This window comes from Pinus tabuliformis, chromosome 5_2, assembly GCF_031772625.1.
Source record: "Pinus tabuliformis cultivar Carrire ecotype Pingquan chromosome 5_2, CPIR1, whole genome shotgun sequence".
NCBI lineage: Eukaryota > Viridiplantae > Streptophyta > Pinopsida > Pinales > Pinaceae > Pinus > Pinus tabuliformis.
This window is the reverse complement of record NC_142306.1, coordinates 831,110,717-831,121,388: the sequence shown is the minus strand read 5'-3', so window position 1 is coordinate 831,121,388 and position 10,672 is coordinate 831,110,717. Positions and strand designations below refer to the sequence as shown.

Sequence of the window (10,672 nt, the reverse complement as noted above, 5' to 3'; positions counted from 1 at the left end):
CTCAAAAAACATAAAATGCTCAGAATTGGCTCAAAATTGGAGGGAAGGTGAAAAAAAATCTTTGTTATAGCTTCATTGATCCTTAGCAAGCATCTCCAAGTTTCCGTCATCCTTTTTGTCTTTTTTGGCCTCCTTGAGCTTGTTTTCAAGTTGCTTTACCTTGACATTGGCGATCATGTTTTGACCTTGGTAGTGGTGCGCCATGTCTCTAAGAAACTAATTGTCTCTGTTTGCCTTCTCAAGGAGCTTCTCCAAATTTTCATTCACTCTATTGAGCCAATATTCCTTATCTTAATGGACCTTAAGGGCAATCTTATCCTCTAGGTCAAGGTCCTCATTTAACAAAATTTGTTCTTGCTCTTCTTGCAAAGCTTTCTTGAGGCCTCTTGTTATTGGTCTTTTCCTTTTTCCTCTTCCCTCTGATGCTTCAGGCTCGCTTGATTCCATGATATCCTTAACTTTGCTAACTTGCTGCATTAACTTGGCTTTTTCCTTTTCTAGGATCAACACCTTTGCTTTGAGTTGAATGTTTTCCTGTTCAAGGAATGATATAACATACTTTTCCCTTTCCAAATTGATTGCTAGCTCCTTGAATTGGTAGTCCTTATCCTTGATAGTCTGCCTCATGTTGGTGGTATGATCCTCAGTCTTTGAACCAACCAGTTCAAACTCATTCTCAAGTTTGGGTAGCTGAGTCTTCTTCACTGTTTTGCTAGATGACCCCACCTCTGTTTGTTGTTTTGGCGCATTTGGAGACTGAGATGTTGCATTTTCCTCATACCATTTCAAGTTTGCTTCCAAAAAGGCTTTCCAGCCATACCTCTCTCTGTTAGTTGGTGAAGGATAATGGTTTTGATGATATTGTGATGGAAAATTTTGGGGAGCTCTCTTTGTCCTTTAATTGTAATTTTTCAGACATCTTGGAAATGCTCCTGAATAGATAATTACACATGTTGAGTGGATTTTGAGATGTGAAATGCATCAAGAAGTGGATATGATAGGCATATAACTTGGAGAATCTCCCTTCACAAGTGAAGAACCTCATGACAATTTTCATCAAAGGGGCATATTTCTCCAATAAATATCTGAAAGGCATGAGGTGACTATGTGTATCTCTATATGGCATCTTCAAGAATGGCTTGTAAAATTCAAGATCTAGGTTCATTCCTTTGAATAAATATTCACCATTGTTTGATAACCCAGTTGCAATTGAGATTGAGGCCACTGAAAAATGGAACTCAACACCAGTAGTGACAACAATTTGTCCTTTTAGTTGAGTTGCCACCCAATCTATTAGTTGCTCACGAAACCTCACGCTGCTCACCCTTTAGAAAAATTCTAGGAAATGGACATCCTTAAAGCATTATTTGATGAAAGGATTGGACTTGATTGTATTGCAATTTGATGGTTCATATATGAGGATCTTCCCTACTTTATGTTGTCTCTTTCTTTCTGGCAAAGGTTCTGCTTCCATGATGACACAAAGCCCTAGCAGCAGGCTGCGAAAATAAGATGTGAGGTGTGAATGGAAATGAAGTGATTTTTTGACAAAATGATGGGAGATTCTTGAGAAAGGTGAGAGAAATTTGAATCTGATGAAAAATTTGTGCAGAGATGGTGGAAATATGATTTTCTTGTAGGTGGCAAAAACAGGGTTTATGATGAAACTTGTCGAAAAACCTCTAGGAATGAGCTAGTGTTTTGATTTTTGAGTGTTAAAACTTTGTTTTGAGGTGGGTAAAATGGCTATAATGGCTCAGTAATCGTGTATGTGGGTTTAGGATATCATTTTACATGATTTAGAAATAAAAAATAATGAAGACCATTTTCACCCTTTCATTTCCTATGTAAATTTTCACTACAAACCCTAGCTTGAAGACTTATTGACATGATATGAAATTGGAAAAGCAAGAGATGGAGGATGATGGTCTACTTACTTGTTCCTTAGCTTAGAAGTTGGCAAAATAAAGCTTGCAAGTGAAAATTTGAAGCTTAGGAGAGTTTTGGTGAATTTCGAGGTACTTTGTCCTGCGTGCAGCGCAGTGTTCCTACATGCAACGCCAAAGTGCAATGAAGTTCTTCTATGTGCAGTGCCTATCTACTAAGCATAGCACAGTGCTTCTATGCACAACACCCTCGAATTTTTGCGAGATTTTGCTAGGAAAACAAGTTTTTTCTTTTTTGGGCAAGAGAGCTTGATGATAAAGAGTGAATAGGATATGAATGAAGCTATCGTTCTATAGATTGAAAAAATCACCCCGTGTTTGGTACACCAGGATCAACAACTATCTCACTGGATTGGGCTTCACAAAAAGTGAAGCAGATGCAAGCCTTTATCATATTGTTGTTGAAGGTAAATTATTGTTTATATTATTATATGTCGATGATTTATTTTTAACCGGTGATCACAAGTTGATCAGTTCTTTCAAAGAGGATCTTGCAAGAGAATTGGAATCGATCATCAAATGGGCTAGATACAATGCATCTTGACTTGATATGCAGCAAAATTGGAACTGCTATATCAAGACTAATACAATTTAGAAACATTGACCAAGTTGGAATATTTGTTTAACAACTCAAAGTAAATAAATTTAAACTTATCAAAACTTATCCAATAACCAAAACTACTTCTAGAAGTTCCAAAATTCAAAGATTTCTAAAATAAAATTGTTTGATATGTTTGCGCAACATTTGCATAACATAGGGCATAAGTCTTCAAATTGGTATGGTTACAGGTGGTCTCTGTGCAAACTTGACTATGTAGATGTGCCTGAGATGACTTGGTGTTGATGTATAACCCACTGAGTGCTTCCTTCCATGCTTACAAGCCTTCAAAATGACTATGTTAAGTTTTCACAACAAATGCGTAGCAAGTCTGCTACGAAACAGGGATCGAATTTATGGAAAGATAGGGTTCAAAGATGAAATCATATATCCTGAATCTTGCCACCTGGTACAAATATGAGGGAATTTTATGTAGATGAGAGTTTTCTTGAGAGAAACGTCTCTCATTTTCAAAAAATTCCTAATCCATCTCCTCACAATGTGCACCCAAACATCATAACTAAAACATGAAATGCTAAAACCTCAAAAATAGACTGTAAATATGCATTTTACTCTTCCAATACATGATACCTATAAATAAACTCAAGGAGTTTTTTTTCCTTCGATTGTTCTTGGAAAAAACCTCTTTCCGTTTTTTGAAATTCATTTCCATCTGGTCCTAAAATGCTTTTGAAAATGATGACAAAAAAATTAGTTTCATAGCAAATTCATATCAGAGTGTGGCAAACCTCCATGGTTGATATGGTTGCGGATATTTCTTGGAAAAATGAAGAAAATGGGCATGTTTGTAATGATAGTTAGATGGTGTAGAACCCCTGATGTATTTTTTTCAATGCCTGCAGACCTTCAAGATAGCTAACTCCAACTTGCACAACATATGCACAACGACCACATACCTTGAGCTTAAACCTCCTCCTTCAACTCTGCAACCTTCTTTGAAACATCATACTAGTTTAGAGCTCGAATTTCACCTTGGATGAAGGAAAAAGAGGGATGGCTTGCAGAATTTTTGAATTTAATGCCACCACAATCCCTTTCATGTCATGATGACGAAATTTAAAATCATGGAGGAATGAGAAGTATAAACCGCTAACAGACCCATGACATGACCCCTTAAACTCTAATAATGACCTCTCATGGACTATTATACCTTTACAAATTCGACCTAGGGATAAAATACCCCTTTATGACATCAAAATTTACAATGAACTTAACTTGTATGACTCTTTATACAATGACCCTTTAGACTATGAAATTTAGTGACTCATAGGCTAAAATTGAAAAAAAGACCCCCAAAATGAAATAGTAAGATAGGAAAACACACTTTGATTCCTAGATTATAGGATCCTAACAACTTCCATCATTTTATTTTTGAAAGAATCATTCTAAAAATATACACCATTCTCAAAGTTACTAATGGACTCTATGAAGGCACACGTTTTGTAGGAGTATAAAAAGATTAGCTAAAGCTAAATTGTAGAAAGAGAGATGTGAATCACAAGTCTCAATTTTATTTGTATTAGATTCTAATTTCATGAATTATTTATTTTCCCTTTAAATTTTAATACTTTCTAATTAAGAATTTGTATTATAATGTACAATTTTGCATCATAAATTTTAGGGCATATGTTGAGAATTCTAGTACCTCCCTTGCCTTATACACCATGTCCTATTGGAAAAATGGATTCAAGTTACCAAGTTCTAGTGATAAAGTGTCAAGTGTTTGGCCAGAATCACAGTTGAATTCGACATAGTTGCAAAGAGCAGGGACTAAAAAAAACGTGAACAAAAGGGCTAATATAGAGGCATGGTCAGGTTGACACGTAAGCAATGATAATATATTGAAATATAACTACAAATTTGCCTACAATTATATGATTATGCATGAGTTCATTCTATCCCACCCCCGCAAAAAAAAAAAAAAAAACATACCAACACTGTATACTCAAAATGGTTGGAATTATGCATGAGTTTAGAGTCACCACCATGGCTTGTGACAATTTTTTTGGACATTTGACAATGATTTATTACATCTCTGTGGTGGAATTTTGTGGAGTAACACAAGCTACCTGTAAAACAATGATTTTCTTGAGTTCTTATAACTAGCTACCCATCCTGCCTGTTAAACCATATAGATCTTACATACAACATAGGTACATACCCCCATGCCACCAATGCCTCAACATCCTCTTAAGCCTTCTATCCTTCTACAAAATACATGATTAATAATTTAATTGAGTATAAATCACCACTTCTGTGACCCTACGGGCCCACTATTTTACCACTTGTCTCTTTATATTTTTATAACCCAACCATGTGGGCTCACTATTTTACCACTTGTCTATCTTATAATAACCCAAGATGCATGATGGACAACACAAAAAAGAGCTCTATTTGAACAACACATCTGGTTACTTTCCATGAAAGACAAATTGAAAAGTTGGCATTTAATGAGGAAGGTTCTAGTCAAGCGATAATAGGCACCATGTCCTATTATTTGAATCAATGAATCTATTCAATGGAGGGTAACTTGTTGCTAGATAACCCCATCAGCCAGAGCTGAGTCAGAGATTTTCTATTTTAAGAATAGGAGAAGCAACATTACAAGAGGAAGCGTCTTCGAACAATAGAAGGTAGTAGACAATATAGAAATCAACTCACCAGTTCAGCAAACTAGATAGGGATGTGAGGGATGATATGATAAGAGAACATCAACCAGGGAATTCGTTTAGAGTACTCCTATAGAATTTGATGGCCCCCTGCCTGTAGAGATTGAGGCCTCAGACCTATGAGTTTTGGGGCTTTATGCTAAAGATGACTAATGCTGCAAGAATTATGGGTCGAACTTGGCTGCACAAAATGGGGTCAAGTATGCTGTGGAGAATCCTAGCTCACAACAACATTATGGGATTATGGGACTGGCTAATTTGTTTGAGATATGCAAGTTTTCAAACCCACAACACCCACAACTTATTGTTGTGTGTTCTCTTTGAGCTCGGTATATGGTTTGAATAATGAGAGCCCTTTCTTTGAACAAGACAAAACATATCATCCTACTAAAGGGACTTCACATACACTGATGAATTGTTAAGGGTTGCATTGGTGCTCTTGACACTATGGACAAGAGCACAAGAGGTGGAGGATTTTGGAGGAATTGCTAAAAGTGAAGGTTAGGAAGAATATGCTTAGAATGCCAAATAATGGAGACACACCCTTCACATATGCCAATGTCACCCTTGAAAGCATGGAGTTGGGTTGCATGCACACTATAGATCTCAAAACAAGTCTGAACAACTTTGTGAAATGCTACTTGAGCTACTATGGTGTACTTGGTAGGGTCCCATGAATGTGTAAGCTAACGAACATGTAAGCTAACTTCTTCTCATAGTTTACATATTCATTTGACACAATGGAAAAACATGTAAGATAATGAACAAGTAAGTTGACTTCATCTCATATTTACATTTTATATGACACAATGGAAATACCTATGTGAAATTTATGAAGACAAAGGCTTATTAATATTTGCAATTGCAATTATTACACCCGTAAAATCAGTTTTGCCTCTCTTTTATTCTTGGCTTGCGAAATTGCTAACTTTAATCCTTATGACCTTATGACATGCTAACTTTAATCCTTATGACCTTATGACATGCTAACTTTGATCCTTATGACATTCTTAGCTTGTAGGATTGTCCCCGACTCATTTGTTCAATCCAAAAGGTAAACCCACATACCTTGCACATAAAGACACAAAGCCAAAAAGTAAGTAGCTCAAGTTGTAGAGGCAACATTAGAATCAAACCCTGTTTCTATTCACCCTCAACTACAATGACTTTGGTAAGCTTCCAACAACTTAGATTGCATGTCAAAGTTAGATTCAACAACTTATGATCACCGTTATTAAGACAAGACTGACAGTGCCATATTACTTGTATCATAACTATGCATTTTTATTGGAAGAATTGAATCACACACAAACTCAAAATCCCTCTTCCTTTCCATTTAATCTGATATGGATTATATATCTTAAAGAGCCCAAAGCTCTAGGAATCATACATTATATGTGTAGATAAACATATTGAAGACGAAAGAGTTGTGGAAACCAACAATACATGAGACATGTGCAACTTATTGTGATGGTTTAGAGATTTGCTTAGGCAAGACCAGCAAGCTGGAAAATGGCTTGAAAATAGACCAAAAGTAGATGAAACAACACTTATACAATGACTCAGGGTCATTACTCGCTAAGAAAGTGATAGTGATGGAAAGTGTAGGAGCAATGCTGGCAAGTGTAGGAACAATTGTGAGCCATGTGTATGTTTACACATGAGGTTACTGTCATAGCATCACTCTTTAGAAAAGATATGATCATGTAATTTTATCATAAAGTAAAATGTTATGTATTGATGTTAGCATTAGTCAATTGAAACTGAAACTTTCTTAATGAATTGAGACTTATCATAAGCTTGCACATATTTTGCTTCGATATAAGGCCAAATAAGGTCTCTAAATTTCGTAGCGATTGACATAGTAACTGAGAATTTTCTTATTGGTTGAATAAAATTATTTATAAAATATAACTTTAAAATTTTAGAATAATTACCTTGATTTCTACCTTGGCTTTTGTGCAGTATAATAAAATAGAAAAAGTTCATAACAATTTTCCCACGGAAACTAATAAAGAGGAGAACATCCCATTCTCATGAATATATAAGAAGGAATCCATTCCATTCTCATAAAGATACAAAAAAGAGACCATTCCATTCTCATGGATATACAAGGAAGAGATCATTCCACCCTAAGTAATGGTACGAGATGAGAGATGATAAAGAATCACACTTATGTTACCCTAACATGTTTAGAGAAAATAAAGTTGAAATGCCAAAGATTTAACATTAAAAATATACATAGTTGTAGAGAATACATAAAATAATTATAATATAAAATGTTTTATGATTAATAACTATAATGAAAAATTAAGTGATTTACAAATTAGGATTGGAACATTGTTAATTATTATTTTTATTTATAATATTAATAAAATAAAAATGTGAAGTTTTCTAAAATCATAAATTATTTATAGATTTTTTTTATTAAATTAATTTATTAAAAAAACATTTTGAGTGGATCTAATGGTTAAGAGCTTGTGTTCCCTCTTAAGAAGTCACAGGTTCAAAACCAGAGGGGGCAGCGTATGTACGAGAGGGGGCAGCTTATGTACGCCTTCGTAGACTTAGGGGGCAACTTATGTATCCCTTCTTAGAATTAGCAGCCAAATAGTTGCCCACAGTTACCTACAAGTGGGTCCCTTGTCCCACAAACAAAGAGGTCTCATACACCAATTTTATGTCTGGTTTGGCCATGAATTTAAAATTAGATAATAATAATTATTATCATTATATGTGGATATGTATGTTTTCGAAATACGATTTCTTGAATTTTAATTTAACTAAAATATTCATAATATTATTCATATATCAAATATTGAGAATTATTTTAAATATGTTATTAATTAATTAAAAAATGTTCTATGAATGAATTAATTTTTTTTGAAATAAAATATTAATAACCATAATATTATAATAACATTTATTTACAAACTAAAAATTGACCATGATAAAATAATAAAAAATTTCAACCATATAAGATATATAATAAAATAAATACCCATCATAAAATAAATACTAATAACTAATTATCATGTTATCAACCACTTAATTTATATAACTATACCATTAAAAAAAACAACATAATCTAATAGTCTAAAACCACATGTAATAATTCATAACTAAAACTAAAACAACTCGTAATAATTCATAACTAAAACTAAAAGTAGTATAAAATTTATTAAATCAAACCGGCATTGATATCATGAAATGAACCGTTGCGAGCAGAGAGTTATCTGCGTTGCAAGCGATCTTGAAACAAGCGATCAAATATTGCATAGGTTTGGGACGAGGTGAGTGATCAAGAGGCCAGAGCTGAGTCAGAAATTTTCTATTTTGAGAATAGGAGAAGCAACAATACAAGAGGAAGCGTCTCCGAACAATAGAAGGTAGCAGACAATATAGAAATCAACACACCAGTTCAACAAACTGGATAGGAATGTGAGGGATGATACGATAAGAGAACGTTAACCAGGGAATTCTTATAGAGTACTCCTATAGAATTTGATGGCCTCCTGCCTGTAGAGATTGAGGCCTCAGACTTATGAGTTTTTGGGCTTTATGCTGAAGATGACTAATGCTGCAAAAAGTATGGGTCGAACTTGGCTGCACACAATGGGGTCAAGTATGCCATGGAGAATCCTAGCTCACAACAACATTATGGGATTATGGGACTTGCTAATTTGTTTGAGATATGCAAGTTCGCAAACCCACAACACCCACAACCTATTATTGTGTGTTCTGTTTGAGCTCGGTATATGGTTTGAATAATGAGAGCCCTTTCTTTGAACAAGACAAAACATATCATCCTACTAAAGGGACTTCACATACATTGATGAATTGTTAAGGGTTGCATTGGTGCTCTTGACACTATGGACAAGAGCACAAGATGTCGAGGATTTTGGAGGAATTGCTAAAAGTGAAGGCTAGGAAGAATATGCTTAGAATGCAAAATAATGGAGACACACCCTTCACATATGCCAATGTCACCCTTGCTAGCATGGAGTTGGGTTACATGCCCACTATAGATCTCAAAACAAGTCTGAATAACTTTGTGAAATGCTACTTGAGCTATTATGGTGTACATGGTAGGGTCCCATGAATATGCAAACTAATGAACATGTAAGCTAACTTCTTCTCATAGTTTACATATTCATTTGACACAATGGAAAAACATGTAAGATAATGAACAAGTAAGTTGACTTCATCTCATATTTACATATGTATATGACATAATGGAAATACCTATGTGAAATTTATGAAGACAAAGGCTTACTATTTGCAATTGCAATTATTGCACCAGTAAAATCAGTTTTGCCTCTCTTTTATTCCTGGCTTGCGAAATTGCTAACTTTAATCCTTATGACCTTATGACATGCTAACATTGATCGCTCTGGCCAATATACATCTCAGCGGCGAGGAAGTGGCAGACGAAATAAAAAGGAAGAATAGTATTGAAGAGGCAGTGAGAGCCGGGTACTTGAAAACAGATGAAGGGTTTTTGAGCAAGGGAACTGACATGGTTAGCGGTACTACTTGCGTAAGTGCTGTGATCATAGGGAACTTATTAGTTGTTTCTAATGCTGGGGATAGCCGAGCAGTTATTAGCAGAAGAAGGGGAGAGGCCCAAGCTCTGACATGTGATCACAACCCTGGAAGGCCAGACGAGCAACAACGCATAGAGAAACGGGGTGGATATGTTTATCGCATAGGCACAGTTTGGCGAGTTCAGGGAGGGCTAGCAGTGTCCAGGGCAATAGGCGATGCCAACTTCAAACAATTGATATCAGCTGAACCAGATACCACAATTATTCCAATTACAGGGGACTGTGACTTTTTAATTCTGGCATCCGATGGCCTGTGGGACGAGGTGAGTGATCAAGAAGCGGTGGATATTGCGAAGCCTTTTTGCCTCCAGAATGAGGTGCCTGAAGTTAATGGGATACCATTAGTAGGTCCTTCATCTGCTTGCCAGAAGCTGGTGGACGTAGCACGAGCCAGAGGATCCAATGATGATATAACTGTTATGATAGTTCAGCTCTCACATTTTTTGAAGGCTGAGAAAAATCTGTAGAGAATCCAACGTTGCCATCAAGGGTGGGGAAATCCTTAGAGATTCCAACTAACTCAAATTTGATCATTATATGTTTCATTAAACGATGAATACTTGAAAAACAAAGATCCCACCTTGTTAATTTTGTGGCTAATTAATTCCTGATTATTATATCTATAATTTTGATTGGGAAAAAATTTGGATTATTATTTAAATAATTAACTAGTAATTTAAAAAATAAAATATCTATGGTCAATATTTTTATTTTTAAAATATTTATAATGTTATAATATTAAAATATTAAAATTATAATTTATTTAATGTAATTATTATACATATTTAATTAATCCCTGTCTAAAAATAATTATGATCATATATTAATATA

At 35.0% G+C, this 10,672-nt stretch overlaps 1 pseudogene; it reads left to right on the top strand.

Annotated features, from left to right (window-relative positions):
• The first annotated feature begins 9,609 nt into the window (after positions 1-9,609).
• Positions 9,610-10,308, top strand: LOC149161895 (putative protein phosphatase 2C 2 pseudogene; annotated as a pseudogene).
• The last annotated feature ends 364 nt before the right edge of the window (positions 10,309-10,672 follow it).